Source organism: Malus sylvestris, chromosome 8 (assembly GCF_916048215.2).
Source record: "Malus sylvestris chromosome 8, drMalSylv7.2, whole genome shotgun sequence".
In the NCBI taxonomy this organism is placed as follows: domain Eukaryota; kingdom Viridiplantae; phylum Streptophyta; class Magnoliopsida; order Rosales; family Rosaceae; genus Malus; species Malus sylvestris.
The window spans coordinates 5980294-5987979 of record NC_062267.1 but is presented as its reverse complement, the minus strand read 5'-3'; the positions used below and the strand labels follow the sequence as shown (position 1 = coordinate 5987979).

Genomic DNA, 7686 nt, shown 5'->3' with positions numbered 1-7686 from the left:
GTATCATGAGATTCGAAACAGCTTTGGCTAAGTTAATGACAGCAAATCATCGTTAAGTAATGTCATTGTCCACATCAAAAGGGAAGTCTTTCATCCACACTAATGGAATCATCAAATCATTGAGAGAGCTTTTGTGAAGCTTCCCATTAGAACAGTTTTTGGTGCTTTCATTTTTCTTTAAAAAAATAGTTAAAGGAAAAAAAAATCAAACCTTAAATTCTGTATGAAAAGATTGTAAAACTTTGGTGACCTCGTATGTCAGCTTCCAGCGACTTTCTCGCGGCTGAAAACGCTTAAATGTCACTGGAGATGGCTGCCGTGCTCGAGGAGACTGCTAAAAAATTATGATCACCCACGAGACTAGTTTGTCTTTCTTCGTCATGATTCCACTACTGCTCCTGCACAACAGAAGGAAGCAAGTGCTTTCAAATCATCAAAACTGCATCTATCAACGTAGATATCTGATATGAGTCATCTGACCAAAATAGGCTCATAAAAGTTCCCTAGCAACTAACAATTAACCCACTAACGCTATTGTTTGTTGAAAAAAGACAAACGGGTGAACTTTGGAAAGCACAAGGATGGGATGAGGCGCCTACATAGTACCTAACGCAAGTGATTAAGTTGAAAAGATTTTTATTTCAGATTTGCTTCCTATTTGGGTGTTTTAAAGTTTAATCAAACACGTATACTAACTGAATTTCGCACTTGGCAGAATTGTAGATGACACCAGGTCTATACATCTGTAACGAGAAATAGTGACACCATGTATCCACTGATGACACGGCAACGCTTGTTCTCCTGGGTTGCCGACGTTGCAGCCCAATTTACTTATTGCAGACTTTTGACCAAACACAGAAGTTAAATGAAAAATGTTACAAGCCCTTCTAATAAGCATTGGAATCCAGCAAATGAAAGCATGGAAGACGAGAACACTATTTTGATCAATTTCAAGGGTAGCGATTTTCGCAGTTCACTACTGATCATCTGCACTCCAAATTCGATATTTGACAATTTTTCTCGTGATTGGAGGCTAAACGAGGAGTGCTTCAATCACTAGCCTTGAAAGTTCAGACTTTGGCTTAGAAAAACCTAATCACTAATGTGTAATGATGATAAGGACATTTACTTTTGGGGTCGAAGATTCATCGTTTGTAGAATGCAAAGTAGAAGTGACAAGGTTTAGGCCTAAGAACTTAGAACACATTATACAGTACACAGGGGGGCTGTTCATGACTTGATGAAAATGCTGGCTTGAACAGCCGAAAGAGCAGTGGCATTTTAATCTAGATTATCAAGTTAGTTAAACTTTTCGACCAAAAAAAAAAGTTAGTTAAACTTACAAGGATTGTCAGTTAAATGGCATGGCACTATATCAACGCTTTCTCTTCCGCTTGGAGTTTTTACTTGTATCACTTTTGGGGTCTGGTACTTTTTTGTGAAGATAACTTGGCCCCAACAGCGCAACTCCACAGAGCTCTCTCGACATCTGATGGGGTGAAGGTCTCACCCTCTATGCTCAAGTCCTGCAGATATTTCCAACAGATACTTAAAAGTGGAGCAAAATCCATGTAAATGTAAAGCTCCATCAGCTCAATCACTTGTATGATTAACTTGAAATACAAGGCACTTGCATGATCAAAAGTCGACTCTGCTTAACAACATGCTAATGAAATGAACAGAACATACCAATTTTCTTACATTGAACATTATAATTGAACACCGCACACTAAACCGTTATAAAGAATGCCTACAGTTAATGTGATAACAGTTTTGCAAGCCCCGAGAAAGTCTTCAAATCGAGAAGATTGTATATGCGCCCTCTCATAATCATCTCATCGCACGAGCAGCAAATAACGGGTAAATAGGAAAGGGAACACTATACAACTGCCGCAATAGAGAACTTTTGCCCCACACCGCATCACATTACATTACGGTAGGAAACACACACTAATTATGATTAGGAATGGGCAAATACTTATTGGTTATGGGTAAACGCGGTTACCCGTCCATTTAAATTAAACGGTTACGATTATGGGTAACTGTTTAGATAAATAAACGGTTATAGGTATAACCGTTTACCTGCGAAATTTAAATGGGCGGTTATGGGTATTAACCGCGGTTATAAACGGGTAACCGTTTACCCATTTATTTTATATATGTAAAACTAACACAAACCATGTTCTTGATTTAATAATACTTAGCACCCAATAAATTAGCAAGGAATTCATCGGTCATTCTCTCAATAACACTGCTACATGAATGATGATTCTCATCATCAAGGAATTCGTCAAATTAATTTAAATTCTTTGCGGGTAACAGTGAAATTGACAGAAATTTCTAAACAATTTTTGTAACCCAATAATACTTAGCAAATATTATATTTACCTTCATTGGTAACAGTTAAAAATATCGTCCGTAAACTATTATTTCAATTATTGAAATGATATAAGAACTTAAAAAATTAAAATACGGAAATGTATGTACCTATAACGATGTTTAATTGTCAAAAAAAAAAGAAAATTAGGACAATTTTTTTTTAATTTTCAAGTTGTTAAAAAACATGTAGACTGGTGAAAAAATGGGTAATGGTAAAAAAAAAAGATAAACGGGTTAAAAAGGGTAAATGGGTAAACGAGTATTAAACGGTTACGGTTAAATGTGTATGTGGTTATGGGTATGGTTAACCATTTATAAACGGTTATGGGTATGGGTATAACCGTTTAGGCAATTACCCAACAGGTAAACGGTTATGTGGGTATGAGCATAAACGGTTATGTGTAAATAACCGTGGTTACCCGCCCGCCATAACCGTTGCCCATCCCTAATTATGATATTGAATTACATAATATACAATAGGAAACAATCACCTAGAAGAATACGGAGTCAAGGGTTCTATTCTAACAGTATGCTCACAGTTTAACTCATGTACTAGCAATCTAACAATCGTCGAGTAATTTTCGATGTAAAACAAATCAGGAAGAAACTGACTGACCTTTGCTTTCTTGTTTGGATGCGCTTTTAAAACGACTGAAATCACTTTTAGAAAAAATATTTTTGGTTATAAAAGCACTGTAAGTGCTTTCTACGAGAAGCACCAATTATGTGCTTCTTTCAGTAAGCAATTTTAAGTGTTTTTTCAGGATTTACGAGCATTTTTACTAAAGATTATTTTAAAAAATATTTTCACTAAAAGCGATTTCGGTCATTTTAAAAGCACATTCAAACGAGCTCTTGTTGGCGAATAAGAGGTACTACTTAGAGCACCTCCATCGTGGGAAACCACCCCCAGGCTATTCACTATTTAATCCACTTAGTGAACAATAATTGCCCTTAATAAACAGTAACTGTCTTTTGCATCTCCACCGTTGCACTTGAATAGCCTTGGCAATAGGCAATAAAATATTTTTTTTTAAAGAATAGAAAATCATTTTATTTGTAATTTCGGATAAGATTTTTAATCGTTCTCGTTGCGCCACGTGTCATTATCTGAAAAGACAATTATTGGTGATGGATTTCGATGAGATTTTTATCCAATGCCGTCGTGCCACATGTCGTTACCTTTTCAGAATCTTTAAGGATAGATTTCGATCAAATTTTAAATCGTTCTCGTTGCACCACATGTCATTATCCTAAAAGATAATTATTGGTGATAGATTTCGATAAGATTTTTATCTAATGTCGTCGTGCCATGTGTCGTTACCTTTTCAGAATCTTTGAGGATAGATTTCGATCAGATTTTTAACGAATGACGGCATGCCACGTGACACTATCTACAACCTAATCCTTTCTGAATCCTCTATATAATCCATCATCCATCATCTGAAATCTCACTCCAATTTTCTTAAGATCTCTATCATTATTCATAGTTTCTATTTCCTTCTTCACCAAAATCAAAATTTGTATCATTATTCATAGTTTCTGCTTCCTTTTTACAATATCTTTTTCTTCAAGGATGATGTGGGAAATCGATTAGCAAGATGAAGAATTGTTTAACCAATCAGAAGGAATTTTCAATTCCAGGTGGCCCAAAATGAGATGGAAGAGGATGAGGAACGTAGAAAAAGAGATGACGAAGCAAGAATGGCCAGAGCTTCACATCCTGTCGAGTCATCCAAGTTGTGGCTCAGATCTCCAAGCCCAGCTGTTTCGGAAACATTGATAGAAGCAGGCAATGACGAGGTGAGGAGCTCTTAGACGATTATTTTGTTCGTAACAGTGCATTTCCTGATACGTACTTCAGATGTCGTTTTAGAATGGAACGACATTTGTTCAACAAAATCATGATTGCTATTTGCAACCATGATTCTTACTTTGTGCAAAAGAATGATGCTTTTGGTGCGATGGGTCTCATTCTTGAGCAAAAAATTACTGTTGCGATGTGAATGCTTGCGTATGGAGCATCTGCAGACAAAGTGGATGAGATAGCGAGGATGGGGAAATCAACCATTCTTGAGTCCCTGATGAGGTTTTGCGGAGCAATTGAATATATCTACATCGTAGAGTACCTCTAAAAACCTACTAACATGGACCTGCAAAGGTTTCTGAAGAAGGTCAAGATGCGAGGTTTTTCTGGAATGATTAGAAGCATTGATTGTATGCACTGGACATGGAAAAACTGTCCAAGTGCATGGCAAGGGGCTTATAGGAACAGAAAATGAGCACAAATTATCATTTTGAAGGCGATGACATCTTTTAATACATGGATTTGGCACGCTCTTTTTGGGGTTCAGGGAGCTCAAAATGACCTCAAAGTCCTTACCCAATCCTTAGTGTTCAACGATGTCCTGCAAGGAAATGCACCAAAAGTGATGTACTGCGTCAACGGACATATGTACGATGAACCATACTATTTAGCAGACAGCATTTACTCAAGGTGGCCATCATTTGTCAAAACAGTGCCACGTCCGCGAAGTACAAAGGAAAAACACTTTGCAAGCTGTCAGAGGGGTGCAAGAAGGATGTGGAGCGTTGTTTTAGTATCCTACAAGCTCGATGGGCGATTGTCAGGGGTGTTACGAGAATGTTTGATGTAAAGTTGCTTCGATCCATCATAATGATGTGCATCATTCTTCACAACATTCTTGTGGAAGATGAGTACGATTATGATGTTGTTGATGAATATGAGCCAGACACGGTGAACAATTCAGGAACACGTATAAATTGTGCTCATGACGCTACCGAAGAACCTGTGCAACATGAGTCATTAGTCATTCTATTGGAAAAAAAATTGGATTGAAACTTTGAGAGAAAGATAGGAATGTGGTTGAAAGTAGTTGAGAAAAACTGAAATTGTGGTGTAAGGTAGAAGATAATGAGAAAGTATTTATAGAAAAGTAAAATCAAATTTTTAAAAAAATTTCAAATATTTTTTTTCGGATTTTTATTCATTTAAAAAAATTAGTCAACAAATTAATCTCTGTCGTTGGATTAAAAAAAATTGAATTCCAACACTCTAGATTGTGCCACGCCCACGTGGCACAACGGTAACATATCTGATTTTTAAAACTGTTTTTTTTTTAATTTATAAGAGCAAATAATGTGGACCGTTAATCTCAGATCCAACGACTGATATTAAATAAGGTTTATTTATTTATTTTTCGTTGGAAATCCAATGGTCCAAAAATTGTTGCCATTGAAATCCAACGGACGAGGGGAAACCACGTGGCTTCCTAATGGTAACATTTCTCAATAGGCCGCGAGCCCCAATTTCCGAAATCTTGTCGGACGACGCACGTTTGAGCGCCACGCGCCTGATAGAAAAAAAAAATGTGGCTGACGTCTGGACGATGTCAGCCTTGTGTCAGAATGCCTTCGAGCTATTGGGCTAGCAACTCGTGCCAGGCCTCTCCCTCAGGCCGGGCATGTCCCTCGGGCTGCCACACACTGGACCAAATCCGTCGGGCTCTCTGGCCCTGTTCACCCCATTTTCCCTCAGGCTCTAGCACATGCTGAAGCTGCTCTTAAGTGTATGGTCTATGGAGTTTCCAAGAGCTGCAACCATAGCCTTTCACCATTCCAAACACAAACATTAATTTCAAAATTATACAGCAGAAATTACTGAAATCAGAAGCAACTAACACAAAAATCAACAGCTAGAAACCCCAAATTATTAAATCACCTCGTCGGACATGAAAGGCGCCACCTTGGGCACATAAGCTGCGACAACGGCGGAGGCAGTGGCCGAACCCACGCCCTTGAGAACCATGAGCTTAGAGATGGCCTTCGAGATATCCGGAAGTGATCGAACACCTTTTCGGAGGCCGATTTCACCACGAAATCATCCAAGGCTGAAACAAAATCCAACATACATGGCCTCAAATTCCGCAATTTTACATCCAAATTAGTACAAGATTACTATATGCATAGAAGAAATCAAGAGAGAGTGAGACAGGGTCAGAGGGATAGAGGATGAGGCACCTTCATTTGCTGTTGTTGTTTCTCTCGCTTACGGCGTTTGCCTGTTTGGTTGGGCGGTGGAACGATTCCCGGTACACCCGCCTTTTTATTTTTATTTTTCTTTTTGAACAAAAGATGTTATCTATTTGGAAAAATGATCATCGGATCCTTTTCTTGAGGATATGGAGGATTCTGTGATTGTGATCGTTCATAGTACATAGGATGGTCAGAAATTATTTTAAAATTTAAATTAAATTTAAATAGTACCTAACGAAAACTAACCGCACGATGTACGATGAACAATCACGGGATCCTCAGGAAAATGATCCAGCGAGAATCTTTCTCCATCTAAATGGGGGGCCGACTTAACCTCACAATATGTTAGTAATAATATAATTCAAATTCGTATTCGCTTTTTACGAGAACTGAACTTACTTATATGTGAAGAAGAATATCACTAGATCACCTGACTTTTTAATTTAATTTCTGCCTTTTTTTTTGGTCTTAAATCTTCATGGATTTCCAAACGGGTCCATAGGGTTGGGCCAAGTTGACCCATTTTGTATTAGGCCCAGAGATAAAAATTTAGTTTTGGTAACACACACCGGCCCAATGTACAAAGGGTATGCTTTCATAATACTAAATTACGTTTCTCATTAAATTTTCAAAAAAATAGAAATAAAAATTCACAAGAAAAAACCACATACATATTTTATAAAATAATGTTATCTAAAATAAGTAAAATTAAAATAAACAAAAATGTAAAACAACAAAAAAGAGTCCATTGTCATACATGTAGGCGCGTGACAAGAGACTAATGTTTAGAATTAAAAAAGACGTCACTTCTTACATACGACGCCATTCTATCAAAGGGTGTGAATGACGTAGTAATTTGATGATGAATATCTTATTTTAAGGAAAATTAGAGCCAAAGGATTGCATATTCTTGCCTTTGTTGTCGGACTCAAAAACCTTAATCTTGGCTTGGTCTTTACATGACGACACTCAAATCACAAATGTTTGACTTTTTACATAATGAGTTAGTTCTTTTTCAATGACGACTTGCCATTATTTTATTGTATAAATGTCATTATCTGACCAATATATTTTCTTTATCATCATCATTATTATCATTTAAACATTATTTATAAAACAAAATTCATTCGATTTGGATACCATTTAGTCATCCATGTTAATCAAATAAATTGACGATTAATCAAGAGAAAACTACTTGTTTTCATAAATGTTTATATGTCAACACATATACTAAACAGTCTCTAAATGAAT

The 7686-nt window shown here is 36.9% G+C and overlaps 1 pseudogene; it reads right to left on the bottom strand.

The window, feature by feature from the left end:
- Window positions 1-1348: 1348 nt before the first annotated feature.
- Window positions 1349-6747, bottom strand: LOC126632648 (uncharacterized; annotated as a pseudogene).
- Between the last annotated feature and the right edge of the window lie 939 nt (window positions 6748-7686).